This window comes from Ciconia boyciana, chromosome 13 (genome assembly GCF_034638445.1).
Source record: "Ciconia boyciana chromosome 13, ASM3463844v1, whole genome shotgun sequence".
NCBI lineage: Eukaryota > Metazoa > Chordata > Aves > Ciconiiformes > Ciconiidae > Ciconia > Ciconia boyciana.
In genome coordinates this window covers 19,312,407-19,324,772 of record NC_132946.1, presented here as the reverse complement: position 1 = coordinate 19,324,772, position 12,366 = coordinate 19,312,407, and the positions used below count along the sequence as shown (strand labels likewise).

The 12,366-nt window shown below is 42.3% G+C and overlaps 1 protein-coding gene across 7 annotated transcripts in view; it reads right to left on the bottom strand.

Moving 5' to 3' along the window:
- The window catches only part of TBC1D24 (TBC1 domain family member 24), a 32,891-nt gene extending 20,804 nt beyond the window's left edge, over positions 1-12,087 (bottom strand). For 3 of the 7 annotated variants that reach the window (XM_072877651.1, XM_072877657.1, XM_072877656.1), the window contains exons 1-4: positions 12,013-12,087; positions 10,686-10,854; positions 8,266-8,319; positions 992-1,202 (exon numbers count right to left, since the gene is read on the bottom strand). The gene's annotated coding sequence lies outside the window, so the exon portion shown is untranslated. Of the gene's footprint in view, positions 1-991; positions 1,237-2,058; positions 2,479-8,013; positions 8,137-8,265; positions 8,320-10,685; positions 10,855-11,416; positions 11,853-12,012 lie in introns of those variants that run through there. The other 4 variants (XM_072877653.1, XM_072877655.1, XM_072877652.1 and 1 more) reach the window with 4 other exon arrangements.
- Positions 12,088-12,366: the final 279 nt, after the last annotated feature.

Sequence of the window (12,366 nt, the reverse complement as noted above, 5' to 3'; positions counted from 1 at the left end):
GTCCTGACCTGGCACACACTTCTATGATCAAATCACCCTCTAGAGGGCCTGCTATCACCAACATCAGAAGATTTTAAAAACGCACACCACTGCAACAGCACCAGGAGCTCAAAGATCAGGTTCCAGCCTCTAGTTCCTCAAACCACATGTTTACATGATCTACCTGTTGACTCCAGCTTTAAAGTACGCCTGTGTCCCAGCAGACAGCATGACTGCAACCACTAATGGCCATACCTGAATCAGCTTTAATCAAGTCAGTGCAAAACTAGGAGGGGAGATACAATAAAATGCACTAATAACAGCGGGCAATAGGTTTGCCCGGTGCTGGAACGTCTCTGCCAATGTGTCCTCAGTGCCAGATTAAAGCTAGGAAGCACATGGTCGTTGATGCTGCACACTCTGCAAAGGCAGATAATCCCTATAAAATGCAACAGGCCTATAAAACTGTTTTGTACAACTAAGACATTATGTAGCAAGGTTAAATCAACAAAAACAGTTACTGAAATGCTTCCAAAGAACCCTTAGTCATTCCTGTGTCAACAGACTGGAGAATGCATGGAACTTGACATTTATCAGCATGGTCTTTCATATAACAGGTACATTAAAATGATTTGAAACTCATAAGGTAGATACACCATCAAGACAGACTACTCATCTTCCCTACTTCACTACAGAAAAATAAACCAAACATTCTGCCTCAAGTAGACAGAAGTTCATAAACATACAATTAGCACTAGCTTGGACAGCAGTAAATTTAATTCAGAGTTTTAGATTCTGACTAAATATTAATCTGGGTATTTTGGGATCACATGCTGAAACTCCAAAATTTAACTCCTCTTTTATAAGGTTGGCAGCAACACACAGGAGCCTTTCAGAGAAGGCTTTTGGATGGCTCTTCTCTACCAATTATTTATTTATTTATTTTAAAATAAAAAGAAGGTTCTTTTTTAGTCATCTTTGTACAATGTAAGAGCAAAACAGAAATGCTCACCATTTCTTTTTGTTGTCTTCTTCCACATCTGAAACTAATTCTCAGACTGTAATTAAAGGAGGTAACACATTGTCCCAACTTCAGTTCTGAAAGTGAGGTATCTTACGATGTTCAGAAATGATGCCTCTCAGTGTGAGCTGAGAGCATGTCTTCAGGATATGCAAAGACAGTAACAGTAGGATACCAGTCCATCGCAGAGTCAACGTCAGCTCTGTGGAAGTTAACATTTTTCTGTCATTCTCCATCTGGGAATCATAGGGAAACTCATTATCTTTCATTCAAATGCTAGAATAAGATCCTTGTGGAGAAGAGAAATTTAATCCTATTTAGCAGTGACTAAAGCATGGAGAGATGAACCATTCTGTTCACGGTCACTTCAGTATAGAAACTATTACTATCCTGTGCTTGCTGGAGTCTCCACTATGCAACAGCTTCCCACTTCTGCCATCATCCCTTGGGAGCTGCTTATATTTATATTAGGGAGGGTTAATTGGGGAGGGTTAATTAGGGAGGGTAAATTGTCCATCATACAAGACAACTTTTAAGATACTCAGTTACATCTCTGCTGTTCTTTTTCCTATAAACTTTCTTCTCCCTCCTCCTTACTCTTTCCTGCCTTATTTTCTAGCATTCAGAGACAGAGGCATATTTAGAGGTTGCATCAAACAGTCATTTTTCCCTCCAGAAGTTACTGCCCATTCCAGAAACTAATGAATCTGATGAGTATGTGCTCCTCAGCAAGCTCACAGAAGTCCCTGGCTAGAGAATGGAAGTCAGACTGCCAGAACTTTTGATTTGAGCTTACAGTCTCGTACATACTTTGGCTAGGATAAATCTGCTGGGCCTGCAAGTAGGTCTGGCTGCTTATGCTTTTCAAAGCTCTAGTTGCTGCAAGAGAAAATGACAGCAAAGCAAATGGGCACTGTCAAGGTTGCCAGAGCATGACCTTAACTGTGCTTGCAAAACCAACAGAATTAGTGTGCTTCAGTGTAATGGTGCATAGCTCCTGACACTGTGCCAACAGCTACTCTAAGCCTGCAGGCCTTGAACAGGGAGTATTTACTTGCCAAAGGAGAAGAGCCCAAGAAATCTCAGGAAAATTCCAGCTAGCCTTCATCTCCTCCTCCCACTCCTTCCGAAGCTTCCTCCATCCCTCTGTCCCTCTGGGCAAGTTCTCTCTCTTCTGGCAACCATGTAAAGAGCAATGTTTAACTCTGAGCTGGAGGGAAGAGGAGACAAAAGCTGTCTCGTGTTCAGCAGCAAAGGGCTAGCTAGGCGGGGCTGCCTCCTACCCATCTCTCCTACCACAAGGGAGCAAGCACGCAGTACAGACTGTTATATTTAGAGGGACCACTGGGCTGGGGCGTCAGTTAAGCAGTAGTGCATGCCTGTGTTGAAGTCCCATCTTCACCTAAGCTACCTAGCTTTCACATATAAAGAAGGGGTGAGACACAGGTGGAAGAGAAAAAACATTTTGGAATGTAATGTTTGTATAAAGATATGGTTAAAGGCAAACAGAGAGACCCATTTATACCTCCTTATTGCAACAAACCTCTTTCCCTCTTGCTAAAGTAACTTCAGAGAAGTTAGCATCATGTTGTGGTAAGTATCCTCTAACTGGACATGGGGACAACAGGATGGATCAGCACCTGAACAGCACAGAACTGAAATGCTTTCAAATTCCTGTTAGAACAGAACTACAAGGGGATTGTAAAACTTAGCAAAAAAATTACATTACTCATAACAATGACAAAGCTTGAAAGTTATGTATACCTTATTTAAGGGGAAGCAGCCATTATCCTTTCTGATCAGATGGACTTTTACAAAACCATAGGAATTAACACAGAAGAACAGAACCACGAGAAAAAGCTTTTTTCTTAGTAACTGCCACACAATTTTGAGATTGTTAGATCTATCAGACTATAAAGGAGCTCTTCAGTTAAGTGCAATATAAAAAAACCCCACACAAGGGGTTAAATCTGGGATTAATCCACGACAACAACTAACCTGAAGGACAATTATTTCTTGCAAATCCAGAGTACATGCAGTACGCCACAGTATTGAAATATTTACATCCTAAACTTTTTAAAAATAAATTCCAGCTTTGGTTAAAACCTGAGATTACGTGATTGGGTATTGCTTTTAATAAACACAGGAAAGTTTCCTAAAAAAAAAAAAAATTATAATTAACCAGGACAACCTTGCCCCTACTCCATTTAGGTATTCTTGCAACTTTGTGTTCTGAAAGTTTGACTACAGATCAATAGCTTAAGACACTTCACTCAAATCTAGTGTAGCTGGTCTATAACAAGAAACCCAAACTTTGAAAATAACATTTTTCATCTAAACCATGGACAGTTACAACACCTTTGATTCAGCTATTTGCTATGTACTGTACAGATACAGCTAGATACTGACAACCAAAATTTTGGCATGCATTTTTATGATGTGCTAACAGAAAACAAATATTTTATTTTGCTGCTCTAAAATAAAGACTAATACTAGACTCCCAGATGTGCAACATATCGTCTGCTGTTTATACGGTTGAGTAGAGATGTAGGCAGGGAAAAGACTCAAGTCTACTCTCTTTCATAACCTCGTTAAACTAATCCATGCAGAAGGCACATGAACAGATAATGAGAACTGCTTCCTCAAGACTGCTAGCTATTAGTCCTCATCCCAGTAAGAGAAAATTAAACCCCAAACTCTGAGTAGATTATTTCTCATCCTTGAGGAATACTCAATCAGGTCTGAGATCTTTGCTTCATACACCAAAGAATCTGACAGAAGAACAAAGCAACACAGTAATAACTGCAGAATAAAAGACAACTAGCAGACAGTTACTCTCTCATCCCCAAGTACTTCAGTGCATCCTGTAGTTTTCCCCGAGCCCAGACTTACAGCAGCATACCTTGACATCTCTGCTACATGGATCTGGAAACAAGACTGGACACGACAGTGCTGTCCCCCCTTCCCCCAAACACTTCCTGATCAGAAGCATGTTTTGTCGCATCTACAGCTTCAGTTACTTTCTATGCCACACATCATTGGGGAAGATGTATGCATCAGAGCCAAAATTAAGCACTCAATTTAGCACTAGAACAAGCTGAACACAACTAGCTCATCTTGTGTAGGAGAGCAATTTGGACCACGTTGATGTATTCTGGAGTGATGATCCTTTTCAGTAGAGTACACAGAGTTCAATGGATTGCTTTAATGAGGTTAAACGCAGTTCGATCATCATTTGCCCTGGGCACTGTGTACAGCACAAGCTGGGCTCCAGAAATACAATTCTGGATAATGTTCTAATACTAGTTTACCAATAACAATAGGGGATTAGTTAGCTGCTCCCCGCTGTTTTTTAATATTCTTTTGGGACAAAGTCTAGAAACCTCTCACTTTCCTGAGTACCTAGTAAAGACTTGATAGAAGAGTACACTACAGGGCAAATAATTTTAGGCATCTAGATGATTTATCTTGGGATGTCATCGTTGCATACGAAGCACAGTCACAGAAGGTTTGTCCTAGAATCCCATGCTTTCATTCTTAGGAAACTACTACTGCCTTCTTAAACAGGGTCTTTAAGTTATCTGTGATTAATCTATCGTGTACTTTATTACAGTCAAAAGTTCAGACACACAATGAGCTCTTCACTGCTGGCCACATAAATGACAGTAGCTTATATTTAAGAGAATGCGTATGCCTTATATCTGCAAGCACTTCAAAAGAAAGCAGCACCCCTTCCTTCTCATCCCTGGCTCTGGGATGACACAAGTACTTCTAATGCTCAATCACTGTTGATACTGTGAGCTGTACTGATCTTAAGATACCATAGAGGTACAAAAGACAAAAAAGCCAAACAAGATAAAAGTCTGGAAAAACCCCCCAAACACTCTTGTTGAAAAAAATGGAAGAGAAAAGACATGGTTAATGCTTCCACAAAGGGTGAAAAAGGCTAAAGAATAGAGCATTGTAAGAGGATACTGGATGGTAAATGTTATCAAAGACTAGATCAGGAGCTTTCTGTCCTGCCTAAGTCATAAAAAAAACAAGGAACAACTGGTGAAATTAAAGAGAGGAGACCTATCTTTTTTTCCCTCCCAAACCAAAAGAAAACTGCATTTAAGCAGCAAAACTATTTTACACAATGTATTAAAAATGATCCATTAAAAAAACCCCAAACATCTGTGAAAGTAGTGCAGAAAAATCAATAACATTTTCCTACTAAATGGACTGTGTTTTCCTTCTGGTTTCTTCCAAATTGTAAGAATGAAAAAATCCCTCACATTGAGCTAATTATTCTTCTTCCCTTTGTTTCAAAAACTGATGTAACTAGAAACAGGTCTCTCTTCAACAGCAAACTCTGGCTCTGAAAAATTTTACACTGAACGTGCAATCTTCAGTCTTCAATCTTTTTTTTTTTTTTCTTTCCCTAAACACCTCAGTTTATATCTTTCCCTGTTTGGAAGTAGAGTTTACTATGTGCAACCACAGATGCAGTGTAACTGTCAGTGAAAAGCTCTGACATGGTAGCAAATCCATACGCAATAAAATAATCCATTTTCCTGCTCTCTTGCATTGAATGCTGTCAGTTTGACGTCTATCACCTCTACATCTCCCTCCACTACAAACATTTACTGGCAGAAAAATATCTTTAAAGATCTGTGCTTTGAACTGTTCTCCTCTTAGACATGATGTCTGCATTTGTTTATGTTGAACACAGATTTATTTCTTTTCCTCCTATCTAAGCCTTCTCTACAGGAGTACATGTAACCATGTTTTATTTCTTAAGTGTTTAGAGTTTCTTTAGGTCCACAGCAGCAGCGGACAGCACGAAGGGAAACACACGTAGAATTTTTACAAGTAGACACAATCTTAGGTGTGACCTTTTCTGGTACCTAAGAGAGACATCTGCCAAGAAGCATTTCACAGACAATGGCAACGTGTATGGGTTTATTAATATGAGAAAACCATTCAGAGGTTAAAGAGCACATACCTCCTAGACCTGTTCCTCCCACTGTCTGACCTGTTCCTCCCACTGTCTGACCAGTTTCAACAGTACATGATTATACCTTTTCAATAGTTTTTCAAACTGCAGTGAGTGCAGGTCCCAAAACTAATGCAGCCTAACTACAACATCATGAGCCTCCCAGCTAACAGGAACCCCCTGGCCTCAGACTGCCACAGTTAGTATTGCACTGAGAAAGAGAATGCAAGCTGCTTTATGGAGATGAACACACCTTTTACAAAGCCCCATACACCTTCCTACAGACAACCTCAGCACTCTCCAAGTCATGATCTGTACCATACTGTAACTGGGGTTTTTTTTGTTTTTATCCTTCTGTTCTCTAAAATAGTAGCCTTTTCTGTGTAGGATTTAACAATACGTCTGCTAGGTTGGGCCAGGTAGAACAAGGAGCCTTGTCTGCAGGCTACAGGGAAGCCTTTGTTGTTCAAGTGCTGTACAAGCAGAACTAGCTCATCACAGTCTCACCCTGTATCTTGTCAATAAAAATATACTTTCCATTCAAATATATATACATATACACACAAAACCTACATTGCACATATACTTGCATGTACATATACATATTGTATATATATAATATATAGACAAATATATATCCCATTTTTTAAAACTAACGATCAAATTCAGATTCTTCACAATATTCACTTTTATCAAAAACATATCCACACGGATGAATGTTGTACATTCTCTCTTGCAAAAGTTTCAAATATGAACTGTGCCATTTAAAGTCTGTTAAGGAAACAGACCAATGCCCCAATTTCCCACATCACCTTTAAAGCAAAACAAAAAGACAATTTAATCAAAGCAGTACAAGTATCAGTGCAGATACTTACGCCAATTTAATTCTTCTGTTAAATTAACTGATAGGACATGTTTATATTGATTTAAGACTTCCCAGTGCAATTTATGAATATACAAAGCCTTAATCTGGCAATACTGGAGAGCTTAAGGGATACCTACATTAGATAATGGGCAGATGAACCAGTAACCCTGGGCTAATTGAGCACACAAGTCCTTACTCTCTTAGTGAGCCTGTGGAAATTGCTAGATGCACTCCTTGCCTCTGTAGTAAGGAAATGGGGAGGGACAATATTCACACCAGCAGTTATCAATAGATCTTTTTTCTTCCATGTTAAGTTTTGTGCTCCCACAATTTCAGCTGACAGCTAAAAACAAGGTAGGAAAACCTTATCTCGACTACTTCATTATTCTCTGCACTAATGCTAAGGGTGTAGAAGTTTTCTTCCGGAAATCAAAAGCCAATTTACAGTAAGATGAGCGTATGAGAATTACAAAGTTAAGGCTGTAATTTTATACAGGTTTTATTTCCTTCCAGCTCTGCAAAACCCTACAGATTTTCTCCCTTCCCTCCAAGAGTGCTCAGAAGAAAAGCTTCAATAATCTGGTATTCCTGAAAATGGATTACCCCTCTCCTGAAATAACACAAAGGGTAGATTATCCTACACACAAGAAGAGAGTTCAGACACCAACATCAAGCCCGTTCCAAATACACTTTACAATTAAAGGAGGACCTGATCTCAGCAGAATGCCAACAGTTGCACTTCAGGGAACTTGAACAATATATTGCTTCATTTTGATACTTATTCCTGTAGTCTTTCCAAAGTTATGCTCTATTAAAAGTCAAAGAGTAGCAACAAACACCTCCTCTGGAGCAGCAAAGGTACAGAAAAAGCATTTCATAATGAAAAACTAATCAATGTAGAATCCCAAACTAGTCCTGCATTATTTTTATTATGATTTTAAAGTTTATTATGATTTTAAAGGATCAGCTGCTGAGTTTATAACCTTACTATTAGTGTATATTGCTAATCTCTAGTTTTACCAGTGGGGCAAAACTTTGGGAAGACTAGCCCTGTTAGAAGGCCACTAAGATAGTCAAGGGGACAGAGCACAGGATATATGAGGCCTTGCTGTTGATGCTGTTCTTTAGCCACGTATTTGTTCTGAGTAGACCTAAAGGGACTTAACATACCTGACATGTCTACTCCTCTATCAAGTGTCACTGCACTGGCCAGTGGGTTCAAAGCTTCTCAACTGGAGGAGAGGGCTTACAGGCATATTGAAATGTCAAGCAGGAGCAGGAATCTTGTCTCCACTTGGAACCAGATAATAAGGCAAACATTTTCTGTACACAGTGAAGATACTACCAAAAAAACCCCAGACAAAATAAAGAACCCCAACACTCCTCTGTCCCCTAGACTGAAGTGCTTTTATTAATCCTTACCTTAGAACTTGTCCTTGTATAGATCTTCTTATGACTTACCCCTTTCTGCTGGGCCTGTTGGTGTGGGGAAAAAAATTAAAAAATTAGACTGTTTTTTAAACAATGCATTGGGGAACATCCAAGTGCATCAGGTGCACCACTGACCTCCACACCTTTAAAAAAAAAAAGTATCTGCCTGCACTTCTGCATGGCTTCCAACCTTCACACTTGCAATTGTGGTATAGAGAACACAGGACAAGTATCCTCACAACAGAGGAGCAGCTAATTAACCACATTATTAAAGTGCTTACAGCATAAACAACTCCTTTCAGTCTCTAAAACCACAAGGAGCATTACCACTTTGGCATGTCTGTCATAAATACTTTTTTAGCTAATATTTTCATTGTAGCTGACTGCTGTGTTTCCCCCCTGCCCTCCTTCTCTACAGGAAGTACAAAATTCTGCATTAAACAGGCAAGCTCTGAAGAGCGTCTCTCTTCCTAGGACTAAGAGAGATATTTGCTGCACAGGCAGGGGATTTTAGAATATCAGCTCTGCAACTTACAGTATTTAGATCCCCAGTTCTGAAATAAAAATAGCTATATTCTGAAGATATCCAATGAAGTATGGGTTTAGATCAGTTGACCTGCTGAGGGTTGATATACCAGGCCCTTGTCCTATTAGGTAGAAAAGTTCAAACTAGTCTGATGAACATTATTTTTGTTTTCAAATGGATGATACTCAGCCTAGCAGTTTTTGAAATAACCCAGTTCTAGTTTCCTGCAAAATACAGTCATTACAACAACTTTGTGTACGAGTTATTTCTCCCTCAAGTTGTTCTCCCCTGAAAAAAGTAACAAAATAATCCAGTGTTGGTGTAGCTACACCAAAGTTACACCTATTGCTAACATAACGTAGCTGCATACACCCCAAGCACAATTAAACATGGTTGTTAATACAGATATGAGATTTCTTCTGAGTTTCTTTCCTGAGACAGTGGGAATCAACAACACATGGTCCTTTGCAACATGTCTGAAAGTTCAGGTAATTGTCCTCTAATTTTAGAAGTTTAAGCCACAGGACAACAAATGAGATACGGTAAAGCCTAAGAGTGTGAACACCACAGATACGAGCACTTTCATGTATTAATCTTTGAGAATTTAAAACGGTTGATTCCACAGCTGGACATCTCCAGCATGTACGCCCACCAATACACATGGACTCCAAGCAAGTCAATCATTAATATAGCGCAATTCAGTCTGTCTATTTTTATATAAGAAAGGTCGCGTGACTGCCTGGTCAAGTACAAAAGGGGTAAATGGCTAAAGACTAGCATTACTTAGACAAACTCCACTGCACGTGCCCCCCCCCCCCTCAAGTCACACACCATGCAAATGTGTCAGAATACTGCAATTAAACCCAACAATAAAGGTACCCCCAAATCAGCAGACATTTAAAAGAAATTTTAGTTCTTTAGTTCTCAGTCACAATTCAAGGCTATGTATAGATATAAATAGCTATTTTTCTTTCAGACCATTAACACAGTTTATGTATTTTGAGCGTGCACATACATCTATCTGCTTCTGCATGCATCCATACAGCCTAGCACAAGCAGTTTTAGTGGCCCCTCCAACCTAACAGGCAGGGCAGGGTGCATTCTAAAGAGCTAGAAGAATAGTAAGGACTAAATTCATGGTCTGTTGCCAATAATTTGCTTGTCACTAACTCCATCCGGCTTCGGCACTGAAGCAAAGGCACTTACGATCTAAACGAATGCCAGGGTAGTATTATCAGATTGCAATAACCTTGGTGTTGGAGATGGTGAGACACACGTGCAGTGCGGACTGGTTTGCTTTGCTTTCTTGCCTGCCTTAAATTTATGGACAGTGTAATTTTAGTGCAGGAATAGCTTTTTTTTTTTTTCCCCAGTTTTCTTTACAGTCCAAATGACAAAGTTGATCAGCGGAAGGAGACTCTTTCGAGATTTCAGATTAACAGAATGAAGAAGCAAAGACAACCAAGGAGAGAAAACAAAAGTCGCAATAAAAGGAGAGAGCTGGGAAGAGCAGAGGTGCTTAAATGTGACAGGTCCACAGATAGCCTATTAGAAACATTTACTTGGCAGCATTTAATTATTAACAGCAAAAAAGAGAAGCAGAAAGCTGCTTTCCCTTGCGTTCAAATTCTAGCTGCAGGAACACCTGCAAACTTTCAAATATTAATGACAGAAAGACATTCAGTACAAAGATTCCCAATAGCTAATTATTGTGCAATACTATCCACAGCCATTTTGCAAGTTACAAAGGACATAAGTATCATGTATTGCTTGGAAGCAACAAAGAGCTAACATAAAATGTTGCTGGAGTCCTTAGATTCGAGTTATCAGTGCTGTTCCTGCAAAGTAACTATCTTAGAGAGAAGTCTTTTGCAACACGGTCTACCTGCTAGCGATTGCACAAAGAAGGAAATTCTAACAGGGAATTCCCTTTCCTGGTAATACAGTCCTAGATGTGATCCATGTCATTTCTGTGCTCTGGGTATTCCTGGATGCTCTGACAATCCTACTGGGATTTCCTGTAAGCCAGAAAAGCTTTCAGACGCTCCAGCTTCCTGTAGGAATTAGACATAAAAATGCAAGGTTTTAAGATAATACAGTTCAATATAGAACCACCCACTTCCCTCTCATCACAGCTACATGGCACCTGCAAGATATCATCCCTCCTGCTGCCCTCGGGCACCACCTGGGGCTGGAGTCAACTAAGCATATTGCATCCACTTGGTTATTTGCTCTCCTGTTCATAGGCCCAGAAAGGCTGAGGAACATTGTAGCATGTTCTAGTGGGCACCCTAAATCTGGTGTTCAGTTGGGCAACGTTCTGGCAGCCCCAATATTCCAACAGCAATCGCCCGCTTAAGGATGTGCTGTATATATATATACACATATACGTACATATATATGTTTCAGAGAGCAGTGCCTAGATAAAGTACAACATGAAAATAAACTCCTAACAAAATTTTACTTTCGTGATAGAAATTGTAAAATATTCAAGGACGAAGCTGCAGAACACAACCTTTGGGTTTAGAGAGCTCTTCATATGAACATAAACTGCCCCTTGAACAGGGACCAACTGGCAGAATAAGTGTAAATTGCGAGTATTTGGGTGAGCATTACCAGTAATCAGAGGATCTGTCTTTGCCTCATCCCCAGGTCTTGACATACTTTGCAGAAAAAGCAAGCGTAACAGCAGAGAGGTTTGACCCGCGCATTACGCCAAGAGGCGCCCCCAAGCCATTTAAATGCCTTCGAGAGCCTGCACGCACTAGAACAAACTAAAAGCTAAATCCAAAGCCTCCCACGGCCGGCTCGCAGCAGAGAGGAGCGGAGAGCGCCGGCTCCTTCGGACACCGACAGCTCCCGGAGGTGCCACCGGTGCCACCAGAGCCCAGGGAAAAGGCGGCTCGGGGCCGCGTCCCAACCCTCCCCCAGCAGCTCCTCCCCAGCCACGCGAGCCTCGCACGGGCACGGCCAGCGACCCGCGGCTCGGCACCGGGAGCGAGTCCCAGCGCGGCGCCCGCGAAGGGGGGCCCGACGAAGGCCGGGCTCGAGACAGGCCCCCTCCCGGTCCTGCCCGGCCGCTCGCCAGGAAGGCGCGGCGCGGTCCCGCCGCCTGGCACCGAGTTCCACCCCCCCCCCCCCAGCCAGCTCCCGGGGCTGGCGGGCCCCCCCGCCCCCCGGCCGCGCTGGGGCCGCCCTAGGGCCGCCCTTACCGCCGCTGCGCCTGTCAGGCTGCCTCCGGCGAGACCGGGGAGCGAGCGGCTGCCGCGCGCATGCGCAAAGGTGGCGGCGGGACGGGCGCGCGCATGCGCTCTGCCGGGTGGCGCGGGCACGTGCGCGGCGTCTCCGGCGTTGAGGCCGAGCGGCCGCGCCGCGGGAGAGGGAGAGGGAGAGGGGAAGGGGGTGGGGGCGGCCGTGAGGGGAGCCGTGCGGGCCGGCGGCGCGGTGGGCGTCGAGCGTCGAGCGGGGGGCTGTGAGGGGTGCCAGGGGGCTGTGAGGGGTCGGGGGGCGGTACGGGGTGTGGGGCAACGGTGAGGGGCGGCGCTGGCGCTGCAGGCAGGCAGGGC